Below are 15,303 nucleotides of genomic sequence, written 5' to 3' on the forward strand. Positions count from 1 at the left end.
GATACAGTCAATTCTAAGTGAAATAATCTGTATGTAAACAGTTGTTGGAAAAATGACTTGTGTCATGCTCAAAGTAGATGTCCTTACCGACTTGCCAAAACCCTAGTTTGTTAACAAGAAATGTGTGGAGTGGTTGAAAAGCGAGTTTTAATGACTCCAACCTAAGTGTATGTAATCTTCCGACTTCAACTGTAGTTGCAGAGAGTCCCTGTAATCCTTGATTCAGATCATTCAGGCGAGAAAAAACATCACCCAGATAGGCCAGTCGTGTGAGAAACTCGTCATCATGCAAGCAGTCAGACAAGTGAAAATTATGGCCAGTTAAGAAAACTTTAAGCTTGTCTCTCAATTCAAAGAAACGTGTCAATACTTTGCCCCTTGATAACCAGCACACTTGTTGTAAAAACGTTACAAGGTCACTGCCATATCATTGCATAACGCAGAACATACACGAGAGTTCAGGGGCCTTGCTTTAACGAAGTTAACCATTTTCACTGTCGTGTCCAAAACGTCTTTCAAGCTGTCAGACATTCCCTTGGCAGCAAGAGCCACTCGATGGATGCTGCAGTGTAACAAACAAACAAACAACTGCTTGAAACAAACAACTGCTCGGGAGCAACTGCTTGAACGCGCGTTATGTCTCCCTTTCATGGCTTTTGCACCATCAGTACAGATACCAACACATCTTGACCACCAAAGTCCATTTGATTTCACAAAGCTGTCCAGTAGTTAAAAAATATAATCTTCTGTTGTCCTGGTTTCCAGTGGTTTGCAGAAGAGGATGTCTTCCTTAATTGACCCCCCATAAACGTAATGGACATATACCTGGGACTCATCCAGCTGTAATGGATAGAATTCACTGGCTTGTATGCGAAGCAGTAATTGTTTCAAAACATCTCCTGCCATGTCACTGATGCGTCGTGTAACAGTGCAGGTGTAGTACTGATAGTGGTAGCAGTACTACCAGTAGAGCTGGTATGTGTCTCTATGGACTTGGGCATTACTTTTTTTGGACCATTTATCAATTTTCGAGCAAACAGAATGAGCAGCAGCTGCATTTGGCTACATACATAGTGGAATTCCCCTGAGAGAGTAACGGTTCATGTTCATTATTTCAGGCTAGGCAAATTTACTCAGGCGTTGAAAAATACATCACCCAAATGTATAGCCCCGTTGGAAAATCTAAATGGACTGTTTGAAAATTTGAATCACATTTTATTTGGCGTACCACCGACAACATTGCGCGTACCCCAGTTTGTGAATAGACAGTATAGAATTTTTAATTTAATTTTTTAAATTTTATTTAATCTTTATTTAACCAGGTAGGCTAGTTGAGAACAAGTTCTCGTTTACAACTGTGACCTGGCCAAGATAAAGCAAAGCAGTTCGACACATACAACAACACAGAGTTACACATGGAATAAACAAACATACAGTCAATAATACAGTAGAAAAAGTCTATATGCAGTGTGTGCAAATTAGTTAGGATGAGGGAGGTAAGGCAATAAATAGGCTATGGTGGCGAAGTAATTACAATATAGCAATTAAACACTGGAATGGTAGATGTGCAGAAGATTAATGTACAAGTAGAGATACTGGGGTGCAAAGGAGCAAGATAAATAAATACAGTATAGGGATGAGGGTAGTTGGATGGGCTATTTACAGATGGGCTATGTACAGGTGCAGTGATCTGTGAGCTTCTTTGACAGCTGGTGCTTAAAGCTAGTGAGGGAGATATGTGTCTCCAGCTTCAGTGATTTTTGCAGTTCGTTCCAGTCATTGGCAGCAGAGAACTGGTAGGAAAGGCGGCCAAATGAGAAATTGGCTTTGGGGGTGACCAGTGAGATAAACCTAATGGAGCGCGTGCTATGGGTGGGTGCTGCAATGGTGACCAGTGAGCTCAGATAAGGCGGGGCTTTAAATAGCAAAGACTTGTAGATGACCTGGAGCCAGTGGGTTTGGCGACGAGTATGAAGCGAGGGCCAGCCAATGAGAGCGTACAGGTCGCAGTGGTGGGTAGTATATGGGGCTTTGGTGACAAAACGGATGGCACTGTGATAGACTGCATCCAAATTGTTGGATAGAGTGTTGGAGTCTATTTTGTAAATGACATTGCCAAAGTCGAGGATCGGTAGGATGGTCAGTTTTACGAGGGTATGTTTGGCAGCATGAGTGAAGGATGCTTTGTTGCGAAATAGGAAGCCGATTGTAGATTTAATTTTGGATTGGAGATGCTTAATGTGAGTCTGGAAGGAGAGTTTACAGTCTAACCAGACACCTAGGTATTTGTAGTTGTCCACATATTCTAAGTCAGAACCGTCCAGAGTAGTGATGCTGGACGGGCGGGCAGGTGCGGGCAGAGATTGGTTGAAGAGCATGCATTTAGTTTTACTAGTGTTTAAGAGCAGTTGGTGGCCACGGAAGGAGTGTTGTATGGCATCGAAGCTCGTTTGGAGGTTTGTTAACACAGTGTCCAAAGAAGGGCCAGATGTATACAGAATGGTGTCGTCTGCGTAGAGGTGGGTCAAAGAGTCACCCGCAGCAAGAGCGACATCATTGATATATATTGAACCCTGTGGCACCCCCATAGAGACTGCCAGGGGTCCGGTCAACAGGCACTCCGATTTGACACACTGAACTCTATTTGAGAGGTAGTTAGTGAACCAGGCGAGGCAGTCATTAGAGAAACCAAGGCTGTTGAGTCTGCCGATAAGAATGTGGTGATTGACAGTCGAAGCCTTGGCCAGGTCGATGTAGCCGACTGCACAGTACTGTTTTTTATCGAATGGTGGTTATGATATCGTTTAGGACCTTGAGCGTGGCTGAGGTACACCCGTGACCACCTCGGAAACCGGATTGCATAGTGGAGAAGGTACGGTGGGATTCGAGATGGTCGGTGATCTTTGTTCACCTGGCTTTCGAAGACTAGAAAGGCAGGGCAGGATGGATATAGGTCTGTAACAGTTTGGGTCTGGAGTGTCTCCCCCTTTGAAGAGGGGAATGACTGCGGCTGCTTTCCAGTCTTTAGGAATCTAAGACGATACGAAAGAGAGGTTGAACAGACTAGTAATAGGGGTTGCGACAATGGCGGCGGATAATTTAAGGAAGAGAGGGTCCATATTGTCAAGCCCAGCTGATTTGTAGGGATCCAGATTCTGCAGCTCTTTCAAGACATCAGCTGTCTGGATATGGGTGAAGGAGAAGCAGGGGGGAGCTTGGGCCATTTGCTGCGGGGGGTGCAGAGCTGTTGCCGGGGTTGGGCTATCCAGGTGGAAAGCGTGGCCAGCCGTAGAGAAATGCTTATTGAAATTCTCGATTATCGTGGATTTATCGGTGATGACAGTGTTTCCTAGCCTCAGTGCAGTGGACAACTGAGAGGAGGTGGTGATTCGAAGTGGTAAATTCAGTGTCCTTCATAAGGCGCCAGCTGCGGCCAATGGGTGGGTCATTTAGAAACCAGTTGAGCCCACTCCCCTTCCCATTTTGTACATTTCCATAAAACTGTCGGAGAAGGATGTTAAACTCTTCCTTAGTGACAGTTTTGAAGTCAGCTACTTTTTTATTCTCTGCTAGCCAGCCCTCGAAGCAACGCACAGCCCAGTTTGTATTCTTAACTGTGTTTTTTTCGTTGCGGCTTTTCTCTAGGTCATTCAATTCAGTATCCTTCAAATCTGCATGCCTGGGAATTTTTGCCATCTCTTTTTCCCATTCATCCATAGTCATGCTGCCGAAAAGATCAAAAGAAATGTTCCACTCATCCATTTTAGTTTTCGTAACAATGTACCGATTTAGCCAGTCAACGGAAAAAAGTTTTGTATGTTGCTATGACAAGCAGCTCAATTTGCTGTCTGTCTCGTTCGGACACATTCACTTTATATGGGACAGTGGAGATCGCAATTCGATATTGAAACAATATTGAAAAGGTCAGAGAGACAGACAACACGGTTTATACAAATCTCTGCTGTTGAAAACCAAATGCTAGTCTGAAAGAAATGGGAGATAATGTCTAGATGCTTTTTATAGTGGAGATCAAGTTTATACATTTCCTGGCAGGGTTGATGAGACCGTGGATTGCGCAGTGAGATGAAACAGAGTAAATAGGCATTTCAACGTCATATATTTAGCCGGTGGTAACTTGTGAAATAGACACCGGCTGGAATGCGGTTTTAACCAATCAGCATTCAGGATTAGACCCACCCGTTGTATAATTACTAATTCATTTACCCAGAAATGTAAAACAAGATCTGACTTTAACCTGTTGAGGACAGAGGGCGCTGTTTTCACTTTGGGGAAAAATCGTGCCCAATTTAAATGGCCTCGTACTCAATTCTTGCTCGTACAATATGCATATTATTATTACTATTGGATAGAAAACACTCTCTAGTTTCTAAAACCGTTTGAATTATATCTGAGTAAAACAGAACTCATTTTGCAGCAAACTTCCTGATAGGAAGTGGAAAATCTGAAATCGATGCTCTGTTCTAGGGACTGCCTATAAATGTCCTTGATATTTATTAGTATACATGCACTTCATACGTCTTCCACTAGATGTCGACAGGCAGTGAGAGAAGAAATGGAGTGTATAACTTGATCTGGGGTCGAATAAAAGCTCTTGGCATGACGTGTCACCAGTTTCCTGTTTTCTGGAGCGCGCGAGAAGGGACCTGGTATTGCCTTCTGAAAAGCTGTCGTTATAGGCGACTATTATCTCCGGCTTTTTAAAAAATTTGATACGTGACAATATCATCGTAAAGTATGTTTTTTCAATATAGTTTTATTAGATTATTGAAATTTATTCGGGACGTTAGGCGTGTTGCGTTGTGTGCCTTTGTTCAGGAAGGAGAGCTTCGCGCTACTTTGCTAGCTTTCCGTGCTAATTGACTGGAGAAGAGGACATTCTAAAACCAAACAACGATTGTTCTGGACAAAGGACCCCTTGTACAACATTCTGATGGAAGATCATCAAAAGTAGGACCCATTTTATGATGCTATTTCATATATCTGTCGAACATGTGAAATAGTAGTTTGCGCCCAGATTTTGGGCACTCTCTCGCTATAACTAAGCTGGATGTCGTAATTAAGTTATTTTTAGAATTCTAACACGGCGATTGCATTAAGAACTAGTGTATCTATCATTTCCTATACAACATGTATTTTCTAGTAACGTTTATGAATAGTTATTTGGTCAGAATAGTTGAGTGTCATAAAAATATCCGCACATTCTGGGAAAAAGATGCTACGTTAGCACAATGTATAACCACTGATTTCAGCTCTAAATATGCACATTTTTGAACAAAACATAAGTGTATGTATAACCTGATGTTATAGGACTGTCATCTGATGAAGGTTTTGAAGGTTAGTGAAAATTAATATATTTTGCTGGTTTATTCGCTATCGCTAACGTGCCTATTGCTATCGCTAACGTGCCTTGATGAATGAATGCGGTAGTGTGGTAGGCTATTGTAGTAAGCTAATATAATGCTATATTGTGTTTTCGCTGTAAAACACTTAAAAAAATCGGAAATATTGGCTGGATTCACAAGATGTTTGTCTTTAATTTGCTGTACACCATCGATTTTTCAGAAATGTTTTATGATGAGTATTTAGGTATTTGACGTTGGTGTCTGTAATTACTCTGGCTGCTTCGGTACTATTTCTGACGGTAGCTGTGATGGTAGCTGCAATGTAAAACTGATTTATACCTCAAATATGCACATTTTTCGAACAAAACATAGATTTATTGTATAACATGTTATAAGACTGTCATCTGATGAAGTTGTTTCTTGGTTAGTTAGGTTGGCTTTGTGCATGCTACCTGTGCTGTGAAAAATGTCTGTCCTTTTTTGTATTTGGTGGTGAGCTAAAATAAATATATGTGGAGTTTTCGCTGTAAAACAATTTAAAAATCGGACATGTTGACTGGATTCACAAGATGTGTATCTTTCATTTGCTGTATTGGACTTGTTAATGTGTGAAAGTTAAATATTTCTCAAAAATATTTTTTGAATTTCGCGCTCTGCCTTTTCAGTGGAATGTGGGAGGAGTTCTGCTAGCGGAACCCCGGTGCCAGACAGGTTAAAAACACATTTTTACGTTTTCAAACGGTGATGTGGCTTTTTAAAACTGATTTGCTACAAGTTTGAGTCTGTGTTGCATAGAAGTCCCCTTAGAAGTCAGTGCCAGTACTGTCTGGTGTCACGTGCATACCAGTAGACACACTTTCTCCCTCCCACACAGACATTATGGAGATACTATCAATATTTTTCTTTCCACCTGCATGGCATTTACTCATCAATGTGCCTTCGGGGCAGAGGGAAGAAAGGGGACGTATGCCCACTGATCTGAAGGCACTAAGAGGCTGTGACATGATATTTGAATTCTCCCCCATGTGGGGTCCTTGATGCTGGAGTAACAGAGACACAAGGCCATAAATATGATTCATCATCTCTAAACAGGAGGAGGTCACCACGGGAGTGTAAGTGTGTGTGAGAGTGTGAATGAGCCATCTTGGCTCAATCTGCATAACTTGACGTAGCAGTACAGTCTCTCTTCGGAGAGCCTGTGAAGTTGGAATATAGCAACACACACACACTTTCTCTACCACGTGTACACTTTCTCTCTCAGACACACACACTTTCTCTACCACGTGTACACTCTCTCTCAGATACACACACTTTCTCTACCACGTGTACACTCTCTCTCAGATACACACACTTTCTCTACCACGTGTACACTTTCTCTCTCAGCCACACACACTTTCTCTACCACGTGTACACTTTCTCTCTAAGACACACACACTTTCTCTACCACGTGTACACTTTCTCTCTCAGCCACACACACTTTCTCTACTACGTGTACACTTTCTCTCTAAGACACACACACTTTGTCTACCACGTGTACACTTTCTCTCTCAGATACACACACTTTCTCTACCACGTGTACACTTTCTCTCTCAGACACACACTTTCTCTACCACGTGTACACTTTCTCTCTCAGATACACACACTTTCTCTACCACGTGTACACTTTCTCTCTCAGATACACACACTTTTGGTTTGCTAGCCGAGTCATCACATCGGCGTACACAGCTGTCCTCTGCCGCACCAGTAAATTGATGCTAATGCAATTAGCTCTGTTGCCTGCCCCGTGTCCCAACTCGCTACTGAACTCATTGGAGAGTGGGAGGGAAAAGAGGAGAGGAAGAGGAAAGGAGGGATGAAGGAGGGCATGTGATGGAAAAGAAGATCTCCGGATCCAATTAGGAAAAAGGCGTTCTTGGGGAGTTTGGAACACTGTAAAATCGCCCATATTTCATTACTGACCCATACATTTTCAGCCTGAATGAATATTGCAAATGCGGAGAGGTATCTGCTGTCACATGCATAATAAAGGTAGTCTTGCTCTGGTGGAGTATCCGCTGCTAGGTGAATATATCATCATAATCAAATACCGGATGATTTCCGCTTGCCACGTATTACATACAGTTGAAGTCGTAAGTTTACATACACTTAGGTTGGAGTCATTAAAACTCATTTTCAACTACTCCAGAAATGTCTTGTTAACAAACTATAGTTTTGGCAAGTCGGTTAGGACATCTACTTTGTGCATGACACAAGTAATTTATCCAACAATTGTTTACAGACAGATTATTTCACTTATAATTCACTGTATCACAATTCCAGTGGGTCAGAAGTTTACATACACTAAGTTGACTGGGCCTTTAAACAGCTTGGAAAATTCCAGAAAATGATGTCATGGCTTCAGAAGCTACTGATAGGCTAATAGACATCATTTGAGTCAATTGGAGGTGTACCTGTGGATGTATTTCAAGGCCTACCTTTAAACTCAGTGCCTCTTTGCTTGACATCATGGGATAATCAAAAGATATCAGCCAAGACCTCCACAAAAATTGTAGACCTCCACAAGTTTGGTTCATCCTTGGGAGCAATTTCCAAATGCCTGAAGGTACCACGTTCATCTGTACAAACAATAGTACGCAAGTATAAACACCATGGGACCACACAGCCATCATACAGCTCAGGAAGGAGACACATTCTGTCTCCTAGAGATGAACGTACTTGGTGCGAAAAGTGCAAATCAATCCCAGAATAACAGCAAAGGACCTTGTGAAGATGCTGGAGGAAACCGGTACAAAAGCATCTATATCCCCAGTGAAACGAGTCCTATATCGACATAACCTGAAAGGCCGCTCAGCAAGGAAAATGCCACTGCTCCAAAACCACCATAAAAAAGCCAGACTATGGTTTGCAACTGCACATGGGGACAAAGGTCGTACTTTTTGGAGAAATGTCCTCTGGTCTGATGAAACAAAAATAGAACTGTTTGGCCATAATGACCATCGTTATGTTTGGAGGAAAAAGGGGGAGGGTTGCAAGCCGAAGAACACCATCCCAACTGTGAAGCACGGTGGTGGCAGCATCATGTTGTGGTGTTGCTTTGTTGCAGGAGGGACTGGTGCACTTCACAAAATAGATGGCATCTTGAGGTAGGAAAATTATGTGGATATATTCTAGCAACATCTCAAGACATCAGTCAGGAAGTTAAAGCTTGGTCGCAAATGGGTCTTCCAAATGGACTATGACCCCAAGCATACTTCCAAAGTTTTGGCAAAATGGCTTAAGGACAACAAAGTCAAGGTATTGGAGTGGCCATCACAAAGCCCTGACCTCAATCCTATAGAAAATTTGTGAGCAGAACTGAAAAAGCGTGTACAATCAAGGAGGCCTACAAACCTGACTCAGTTACACCAGCTCTGTCAGGAGGAATGGTCCAAAATTCACCTAACTTATTGTGGGAGGTTTGTGGAAGGCTACTTGAAATGTTTGACCCAAGTTAAACAATTTAAAGTTAATGCTACCAAATACTAATTGAGTGTGTGTAAACTTCTGACCCACTGGGAATGTAATGAAAGAAATAAAAGCTGAAATAAATCATTATCTGTACTCCGCTTGATGAGGCACTGGTAACACATCATAAGTCTTCAAGACATCTACAATGAACAGAAAGACGTCCGTAGTAACAATGGATAATCATTACTGCCAGATGAATGAAACCAATCCTATTCATCAGGACTGTGGATATGAAAAGGAAGAGGGAATGAAAGAGTAGAGAGTACAGACATACACAGAGATTGATCTTCGGGGAAAGAAAACAATGTGACTGTGTACCAAATGGTACCCTATTCCCTATGTCAGGGGTGCTCAAACCTTTGGGCTTGGTGGGCAAAATATAATTTGAGTGGTGGGCCATTGGCTGAAGAAATAGAAATGATTTATTTAGAAATATTAAATATTGAATATGTGCATATAAGAATAATAATAACAAATAAGAATTTGTTCGACCTGCCTAGTTAAATAAATGTGTAGTAAAAAAAAGGTTTTAGTCTTTAGGTGCATCTGGGCTGTGTTTGTAGGAGCATGTGATAAGCATACGCATGGCTGCTGTGTGTGTGTGTGTGTGGGAGAGGCTACGCATATGTGAGAGGAAATGTGTATGTGTGAGAGAGCTGAGAGGCTATGCATGTGTATGAATCAGTGTGTGAGAGAGACAAAGAACAGGAAAGATCAGAGCTTGTGTAATACCATGTCTGTGTATGCTTGATACCTTGTTCAATACAATTTGAACTTAAACCCACTGAAGGCACAAAATATAGACCAGTAAAATCCAAAATTGTGTTTTGTTTTTCCATACAAAAAATATACATATACAAAAAAACAAGTGCAAACTTCAGAATAGCCATTGTATGTCTTCTAAGGACTTTAATGCTACATTATAATCATGACTTTCCTCTACCTCTTATAGTGTATTGCATTTGCAAAATATCAAATTGCCCAAGAGTCTATCACCCATTTGTGAGCGATGGGGCTGCAGTATGATTCCCTCATGGCTGAACACACGCGCCACAGGAGCACTTGATGCAGGCACATCCAAGACCCTCCTTGCCACTCGGAACAGTGAAAGAATGTTTATGTTCATTGCCCAGAACAAGACGTCATGTAGGTGGTGATCTTCATAGACACCCTATTCCTCTTCACTTGGGAAGCACACTGTGAATGCCTTTTTCTTGTTAGCTGCATTGTCACGTATTATGTAAACTAGCTTGCATTTGATCCCATAATCATCACAAATGCCCGCAAACTGCTTGCATATTCTTTCCCCTGTCTGTGATCCTGTAAAGCGGTTACATGCCAACAGATTGGACTTCAGTTGTATGACCTCATTCTCCATTTCAATCCAGTGGGTTTAAGTCCCATAAAGAGAGGTAAGAATGACATGATTGCTGTGTGAGTTAGCTAGCCAGCTAACATGAGGTAATGTTCTGGAACTTATTAAGGTTAGCTAGCTAGCTAGCTTGCAATGGCCCCCCTACCATTTGTGTCCAAAGTGGACAGCACATTTAGATTGTTGTTTTGTTTTTAACATCCCTGTGGAGGCCTACTATTAAATTATTTTTAAAGGTTTGTGTATACACAGATAATTATCTACTGAATAAAATCAGTTTCCTTAACGTTATGCTCATTCATGAATTCAACAAAACATGATGGTGAGATTTGATTATCTACAGCCAAAACTCAAAGACGAGAAGGCACAAGCTGACCACGTCTCTGTCACGGTAGACATATGGTCTGATAGAAAGATGAGAGGATTCCTTGGGTCACCCACCATATGGCTGAAGTTTGAGGTTGTTGCATCGTTGATTTTGGACCCTTTTTTCCCCCGCCACCGCATAACCCAAATGCAACGATTTTTGGGACTGATGCAGATGATGCCATGATGATGACGACAGACTCAATCAACGTCTCTTTGAATTGGTGAACTAGCGTCAGAGATACTGTATCTAATGACAAGATGGTCTTGTCTTTGCCCTTAACAATGGCAGTCGTCCCAAAGGCGGGAAAGCAGGAGATCTGCTTATTGTTCTGCTTATCCCGTGGACAGATTTTGATGGGAGTGGAACCTCTCACTTCGCCTCTTCCTCTCTGCTAGTTTTGACAGACACAGTTTTAGTTTTTTGTTTTCCCGCCAACTAGATGCGCGTTGAGAGGTCTGTGGAGGCTGGTTGGCTAATAATAGAAGGCGCTGCGAGAGGAAAGGAATTGACAGGATCAAATTAAATCAAATTGTATAAGTCACATGCGCCGAATACAACAGGTATTACAGTGAAATGCTTACTTACCAGCCCCTGACCAACAATGCAGTTTCAAAACTACAGATAAGAATAAGAGATAAAAGTAACAAGTAATTAAAGAGCAGCAGTAAAATAACAATAGCGAGACTATATACAGGGGGATACTGTTACAAAGTCAATGTGCGGGGGCACAGGTTATTTGAGGTAGTATATTACATGTAGATAGAGTTATTAAAGTGAATATGCATAGATGACAACAGAGAGTAGCAGTGGTGTAAAGAGTGGGTGGGGGGGGGGGGGGGGGCAACACATATAGTCTGGGTAGCCATTTGACTACATGCTCATGAGTCTTATGGCTTGGGGGTAGAAGCTGTTTAGAAGCCTCTTGGACCTAGACTTGGCGCTCCGGTCCCGCTTACCGTGCGGTAGCAGAGAAAACAGTCTATGACTAGGGTGGCTGGAGTCTTTGACAATGAGAGGAGGGTGATGCCCTTTTGGGATGGGGAGATCTAAACAAGTCTCCTGAGTCTCTCGAGTCATACCGCTCAAGTCCAAGTTAAGTCTCGAGTCATACAGATCAAGTCCAAGTCACGAGTCATGCTGTCTCAAGTCCAAGTTAAGTCATGAGTCATAGATGCTCAAGTCGAAGTCGAGTGGCAACTATTTTTATTTTTGCCAAGTCAAGTCTCAACTTGCAAAATTTGCGACTCAGGGAGTACTCGAGTCCAAGTCACATGACGAGTCCACATCTCTGCTCTGGTGTGTGTGTGTTTGGCCAGATGTAAGTGTAGGGTGAGTAATGTACATACTCACCCTACATTTACATCTGACCACACACACACACACACACACACACACACACACACACACACACACACACACACACACACACACACACACACACACACACACACACCAGAGTAGACTGAAGTGACCTTCGTCATAGCATCTGAGATCATTTTTATATCAGTCTTGAGTAAGTGTGCATAGCATGTACATATCCTAGTGGTTAAGAGTGATGGGCCAGTAACCGAAAGGTGGAGAAATCTGCCGTTCTGCCCTTGAGTAAGGCAGTTAACCCCCAACAAAAAAACTGCTTCCTGGGTTCCGATGAGGACGATTAAGGCAGCCCCCTGCACCTCTCTGATTCAGAGGGGTTGGGTTAAATGCAGAAGACACATTTCGCTGCACATTTCGGTCAGTTGTGCAACTGACTAGGTATCCCCTTTCCCTTTCCGTATTAGTGAATGTGGACATACAGCAAGTGTATGTAAATATTAGTATTGAGTAATTGTGTATTGAGCATATCCCTTAGCAATGAGGGCATACAGCGTATGTGTAATATATGTTAATATCAGTCTTGAATAAGTGCTTATAGTAGGGGGTCTCCATATACAGTATTTGTGTAACATATGCAGATATCAGTCTTAAAGAAGTGTGTATAGTATTTGGGTCCCCATATATTAGTGAATGAGAAAAGTACAGCAAGTGTGTGTACATCCTGGAGTAAATGTGGCTGCTGACTAGCTGCAGTGAGCACATATGAGTCTCCTTCAGCCACAGGTGAGAATAGGCAGGATCCATTAGACGGATTACACAGGCATTTTAGGGGGAGATGAATTGCTCTTAGCAGCCTGCCAATAGCTCTAAACAATCTCCCTCTCTGCCAGAGTGACAGTTGACTCCAATTCCACAACAAATGGGTTCAACGTATGAATGAGTCACACAATTGTTTTTTATGTAAATTTTTTCTCTCTCAAATCCTAACAAACAGCTTTCTCCCGCTTCCCTCTTCCCCAGTCAGAAAAACATTTTTTGGGGTTGTTGGTGTTCATCCCAACCATTAGGGAGAGCTGTTGGGGAGTGGCAAATGTGTCACTTCGCATGACTTCATTTGCAAACGTGTGATAACCATCCTCTAATAATGTTTTGGCTCTGAAAATCTTATTACCCTCTGACTTGCTTGTTCTTGCGGCTTCAAATAAGATGAATAAGATGTTCTGTGTTGGTGTCTGGGGCGTGCCTCGATCGAAACGCAAAATTACTATTTAACCAGCCATTGTATTATGGCCGTCTTGAAATGTTTTAAGACAGGCAGGTGCTGTTTGAATACTCAAGCATCGGGAGTGCTTGCTTATCTGTTGTCTCTTAATTAGAAAACCGAGTTTCCTTTCGTCTTCATTTCCAGTTTCCTTGGCAATGACTTGGGGTAATAGCGAATAGGGAATTGGCTTGATCCTCTCGAGAGGTCAGTGTATCAATATACTTATCTTGGTGCTATCACCTCATGAATCAAGCCACAGTTCCCAGTTCTCGGGTCCCTCTCTGTTTCTGTGACGCCACAGGATGGGGGGAATAAAGATTCCTAATGTGCAATGCCTCAAGCTGGAAGCCATTGCTAAACACTAATTGGAAAGAAAAGCCATCTGTCACACCGACTGAGCGCCGGTCATTTGTCATGCGTAATGATGTAAGCCCTCGGTATCTGGGATACTGTTTGTCGATATGCTGAGCAGTAATCCAAAAGGATTCTGGAAACCCAGCAGATGCCTGCTGACGACAGAGTGGATTAAGACGTGCCATTATTGATGACTGTCTGCTGAAACGGATTGGCTTTCAAAGAAGAACCCATTTCGCTCAATAATGTTGGTCAATTCCTCACCCATTGAGAAGACTCATTGCTATCACAGTGTGATTATATTTGCGTATGCATGTTGTTACCGTTTTTGTAGCATTTATCTCTTTAAAGTAGAGAAAAAAAGCACAATTCTTAATCCCTTTATCTATCATTTGTAGCAGCAGTGTTAAATTACCTGTGTTTCAGACAATATGTGATGAGTTTATTTCCAAAACACTATAGCCACCAATGTTTTTTCATTAGAAATGATGGCTTATGGATACCTTCACGTGTGTGTAAAATATTACGGTTCTCAGATGATTTTTAATGAATATATTTTAGTGTGTGTATTAAAATGTGTTAAAATGTTAAAAAAGTAATTGTTTAGCTGGAATGGAATGTTTGTACCCTATATATTTAACTGATAGCTAGTTGAGAGAACCAGATATCTTAAAATGAACTATAAGTCGCTCTGAATAAGAGCACCTTCGTACTTCTGTCTAACAAATAGACTGTATGGCAGGTCACCCTGCAGCCCCGGTCCACAACTGGAAGGTGGCCTCCCTGAACATCATCCACGCCAAAACCCTCATACCAAACTCTACCAACTACTACCCCTTCCAACATATTTGTCAGATGGCGCGAAGCTGAACTCCTGAAGCATGAAAGATGCATATTTGTTGGGATGCCTTTATTTAGAAAGTGTGAAGATGTGATAGCAGACCCAACTCACTACCTACCGCTCGCCCTGGCCCTAATTCTTTGATGTTTGCAAATCTGAAGGGTCTGGACAGGTATTAACTTCTTGACGCACAGATCCCTTTAGCGGGATCATTTTCATCAACAACCGCTGAATTGCAGAGCGCCAAAAAAATATATATTTATATTCATGAAGTGCAATATAGCAAAACACAGCTTAGCTTGTTGTTAATCCACCTGTCGTGTCAGATTTTGAAAATATGCTTTACAGCGAAAGCAATCCAAGCGTTTGTGTAAGTTTATCGATCACTGAACAAAACATTAAGAACACCTAGCAGCCATGTAGATTGGTCACGAAAGCCAGAAAAGCAATACAATTAATCGCTTACCTTTGATGATCTTCGGATGTTTGCACTCACGAGACTCCCAGTTACACAATAAATGTTCCTTTTGTTCGATAAAGATTATTTTTATATAAAAAAAACTCAATTTGTTTGGCGCGTTATGTTCAGTATTCCACAGTCATCAAGGGTTGACAAATTCCAAATAGTATCTGTAAAGTTCGTAGAAACATGTCAAACGTTTTTAATAATCAATCCTCAGGTTGTTTTTAACATAAATAATCGATAATATTTCAACCGGACTGTAAACTATTCAAACCAGGAGAGAAAGAAAATTTGAGCTACCAGTGTCGTGCGCATGAACTAATGGAAGGACATCCGCCTGTCCACTGACGCGATTTGATAAATATCGCTCATTTTTCAGAATAAAAGCTTGAAACTATGTCTAAAGACTGTTCACACCCTGAGGAAGCCATTGGAAAAGGAATCTGGTTGAT

The sequence above is a fragment of the Salvelinus namaycush genome, chromosome 30 (genome assembly GCF_016432855.1).
Source record: "Salvelinus namaycush isolate Seneca chromosome 30, SaNama_1.0, whole genome shotgun sequence".
Lineage (NCBI taxonomy): Eukaryota > Metazoa > Chordata > Actinopteri > Salmoniformes > Salmonidae > Salvelinus > Salvelinus namaycush.